Source organism: Syngnathus floridae, unplaced genomic scaffold (genome assembly GCF_059516105.1).
Source record: "Syngnathus floridae isolate MCC-2025c unplaced genomic scaffold, RoL_Sflo_1.0 HiC_scaffold_53, whole genome shotgun sequence".
Taxonomy (NCBI): domain Eukaryota; kingdom Metazoa; phylum Chordata; class Actinopteri; order Syngnathiformes; family Syngnathidae; genus Syngnathus; species Syngnathus floridae.
Genome location: NW_028284082.1, coordinates 275,001 through 279,537, shown reverse-complemented (window position 1 = coordinate 279,537; position 4,537 = coordinate 275,001).

The following is a 4,537-nucleotide window of genomic DNA, read 5'->3' as shown; positions in this document are numbered from 1 at the left end:
AACGGGGAAATACCTCCCTCTAGCGGACACGGCGGGTAAATACGCCAGCTCTCGCACTTAGCGCACACTCGCGTTGCTGCGCGTCTGGTGGCACTTTGAGTAGCCAAAATGCGGGAGTAACTGTCACTCTCTTATGGTAGGCTCACTTGAGGTTTTTTTAACCGTCCGTGGAGGCGACCGGGACCACCGGGACAGCCGGGAGGCCGTGCGCGCGGGCCAAGTGGCCGAAAATAGCTCCAGGCCGACCGGATCGGCTGTTTGCGAGCACCGCGGATGAGATCGCGGAGCATTATTCGACTTCCAGCGGCCGGTGCGCTCGCGCACTCCACCCGGCACCTCCGGGAGGCCGTGCGCATGCGCAAGTGGCCGAAAATAGCTCCAGGCCGACCGGATCGGCTAGTTGTAAGCACCGCGGATGAGATCGCGGAGCATTAATCGACTTCCAGCGGCCCGTGCGCTTACGCACGCCGCCCGGAACCTCCGGGAGGCCGTGCGCATGCGCAAGTGGCCGAAAATAGCTCCTAGCCGACCGGATCTGCACTTTACAAGCACCGCGGATGACATCGCGGAGCTTCATTCGACTTCCAGCGGCCGGTGCGCTCGCGCACTCCACCCGGCACCTCCGGGAGGCCGTGCGCGCGCGCCAAGTGGCCGAAAATAGCTCCTAGCCGACCGGATCTTCACTTTACAAGCTCCGCGGATGAGATCGCGGAGCTTCATTCGACTTCCAGCGGCCGGTGCGCTCGCGCACTCCACCCGGCACCTCCGGGAGGCCGTGCGCGCGCGCCAAGTGGCCCAAAATAGCTCCAGCCCAGCGGATCTGCACTTTACAAACACCGCGGATGAGATCGCGGAGCTTCATTCGACTTCCAGCGGCCGGTGCGCTCGCGCACTCCACCCGGCACCATCCGGGAGGCCGTGCGCGCGCGCCAAGTGGCCGAAAATAGCTCCAAGACGACCGGATCGGCTGTTTACAAGCACCGCGGATGAGATCGCGGAGCTTTATGCGACTTCCAGCGGCCGGTGCGCTCGCGCACTCCACCCGGCACCTCCGGGAGGCCGTGCGCGCGCGCCAAGTGGCCCAAAATAGCTCCAGCCCAGCGGATCTGCACTTTACAAGCTCCGCGGATGAGATCGCGGAGCTTTATGCGACTTCCAGCGGCCGGTGCGCTCGCGCACTCCACCCGGCACCTCCGGGAGGCCGTGCGCGCGCGCCAAGTGGCCCAAAATAGCTCCAGCCCAGCGGATCTGCACTCCGCGGATGAGATCGCGGAGCTTTATGCGACTTCCAGCGGCCGGCGCGCACGACGAGCGGACCCGGTGACGGTCCAGCTCCACCCGGTACCTCGCACGGCCCGCTTCTCCCCCCCCGCGCGGACTTCCGAGCGCTCGGGGAGACGTTCGGAAGCCGCCGGTGACGTTGGAGCGGGGAAATACCTCCCTCCAGCGGACACGGCGAGTAAATACACCTTCGGCCAAACGGCGGGAGTAACTATGACTCTCTTAAGGTAGCGGCACTCGACATCTTTTTAGCGGTTCGTGGAGGACCCGGCCGGTTCTCGGGGGTGCTTTTTCTCCTAACTCTTGACGCCCGAGGAGGCTTCCAGAGCCTCGGCTAAGCGTTTTACGCGACCCGCCGAGCTTCCACAGCACCTCCAGCCGGTTCCCCGAGTGCTTTCCTCCTCACTGTTTAAGCCGAACGAGGCTTCCAGAGCCCCGGCTAAGCGTTTTACGCGGCCCGCTGAGCTTCCACAGCACCTCCAGCCGGTTCTCATGATGCTTTCCTCCTCAATGTTTAAGCCGAACGAGGCTTCCAGAGCCTCGGCTAAGCGTTTTACGCGGCCCGCTGAGCTTCCGGAGCACCTCCAGCCGGTTCCCCGAGTGCTTTCCTCCTCACTGTTTAAGCCGAACGAGGCTTCCAGAGCCCCGGCTAAGCGTTTTACGCGGCCCGCTGAACTTCCAGAGCACCCCCAGCCGGTTCCCCGACTGCTTTCCACCTCACTTTCTAAGCCGAACGAGGCTTCCAGCGCCCCGGCTAAGCGTTCTCCGCGTCCCGCTGATCTTCCCGGAGGTCGTAACGGGGAAATACCTCCCTCCAGCGGACACGGAGAGAAATTACACCGCCTCTCGCACACAGGCGGGTAAACGGCGGGAGTAACTATGACTCTCTTAAGGTAGCCCGACTTGACATCTTTTTAACGGTTCGTGGATAAATACATGATATATACTACATATGATTGCATTTACAGCCAAATAATACAAAGTGACCATTCGGTTATAAACATTGTATTCATAATGTTTATAGGTGATGTTAATATTTATATGTTTAATGTTTATAGGTGATGTTAATATTTATATATTTAATGTTTATAGGGGATGTTAATATTTATATATTTATTTTGTACATCATGTTATAGTTATACGACACTCGCTATTGGATCATGATGTGATCATATCGGCGGGAGTCGGCCCGGGCTCCGGGTGAAGAGGCCGAATTCTCGCCACTCGCGGCCGACCGGGGAACCAGCAGAGGCGGACGCATCGCGGCGCGAGAGCCCTTGGCACTTAGAAAAATTTTGGCAAAAGTCGCTCCGCGCTCCAGGTGAAGAGGCCGAATTCTCGCCACTCGCAGCCGACCGGGGAACCAGCAGAGGCGGACGCAACGCGGCGCGAGAGCCCTTGGCACTTAGAAAAAATTTGGCAAAAGTCGCTCCGCGCTCCAGGTGAAGAGGCCGAATTCTCGCCACTCGTGGCCGACCGGGGAACCAGCAGAGGCGGACGCAACGCGGCGCGAGAGCCCTTGGCACTTAGAAAAAATTTGGCAAAAGTCGCTCCGCGCTCCAGGTGAAGAGGCCGAATTCTCGCCACTCGTGGCCGACCGGGGAACCAGCGAAGGCGGGTAAGCTTTCTATGGAGCCCCGCCAGCTGGTCCGCGGGCCGAACGTGGTCCCGTCACCTACCGACAGCGGACGCCGACCCACGCCCGGCAAGGACCACCCAGAGGCGGACACGCTCTCCGACGAGCCCCGCCGGCCGGTCCGCGGCGGGAAATGCGCCCTCTGGCGGACACGCCGTTGTAAATGAATGGGGTTTGGCACTTAGTGCATTTTCGCAAAAGTTGAGCCGCGCTCCGGGCGAAGAGGCCGAATTCTCGCTACTCGTGGCCGACCAGGGAACCAGCGAAGGCGGGTAAGCTCTCAAGAGAGCCCCGCCGGCTGGTCCGCGGGCCATTTAGGGTCCCGCGAGTTACCGGTCGCGGCCCGGAATTCTGGCCGACTTGGGAACCAGCGAAGGCGGATAGGAAGTCAAGCGGGTCCCGCCGGCTGGTCCGCGGCGGGAAATGCGCCCTCTGGCGGACACGCCGTTGTAAATGAATGGGCTTTGGCACTTAGTGCATTTTCGCAAAAGTTGAACCGCGCTCCGGGCGAAGAGGCCGAATTCTCGCTACTCGCGGCCGACCAGGGAACCAGCGAAGGCGGGTAAGCTTTCAAGAGAGCCCCGCCGGCTGGTCCGCGGGCCGAACGTGGTCCCGTAAAGTACCGACAGCGGACGCCGACCCACGCCCGGCAAGGACCACCCAGAGGCGGACACGCTCTCCGACGAGCCCCGCCGGCCGGTCCGCGGCGGGAAATGCGCCCTCTGGCGGACACGCCGTTGTAAATGAATGGGCTTTGGCACTTAGTGCATTTTCGCAAAAGTTGAGCCGCGCTCCGGGCGAAGAGGCCGAATTCTCGCCACTCGTGGCCCACCAGGGAACCAGCGAAGGCGGGTAAGCTCTCGAGAGAGCCCCGCCGGCTGGTCCGCGGGCCAATTGCGGTCCCGCGAGTTAGCGATCGCGGCCCGGAATTCTGGCCGACTTGGGAACCAGCGAAGGCGGATAGGAAGTCAAGCGGGTCCCGCCGGCTGGTCCGCGGCGGGAAATGCGCCCTCTGGCGGACACGCCGTTGTAAATGAATGGGCTTTGGCACTTAGTGCATTTTCGCAAAAGTTGAACCGCGCTCCGGGCGAAGAGGCCGAATTCTCGCTACTCGTGGCCGACCAGGGAACCAGCGAAGGCGGGCAAGCATTCAAGAGAGCCCCGCCGGCTGGTCCGCGGGCCGAACGTGGTCCCGTAACGTACCCACAGCGGACGCCGACCCACGCCCGGTAAGGACCACCGAGAGGCGGACACGCTCTCCGACGAGCCCCGCCGGCCGGTCCGCGGCGGGAAATGCGCCCTCTGGCGGACACGCCGTTGTAAATGAATGGGCTTTGGCACTTAGTGCATTTTCGCTGAAGTTGAGCCGCGCTCCGGGCGAAGAGGCCGAATTCTCGCCACTCGTGGCCGACTAGGGAACCAGCGAAGGCGGGTAAGCTTTCAAGAGAGCCCCGCCGGCTGGTCCGCGGGCCGAACGTGGTCCCGTAAAGTACCGACAGCGGACGCCGACCCACGCCCGGCAAGGACCACCGAGAGGCGGACACGCTCTCCGACGAGCCCCGCCGGCCGGTCCGCGGCGGGAAACGCGCCCTCTGGCGGACACGCCGTTGTAAATGAATG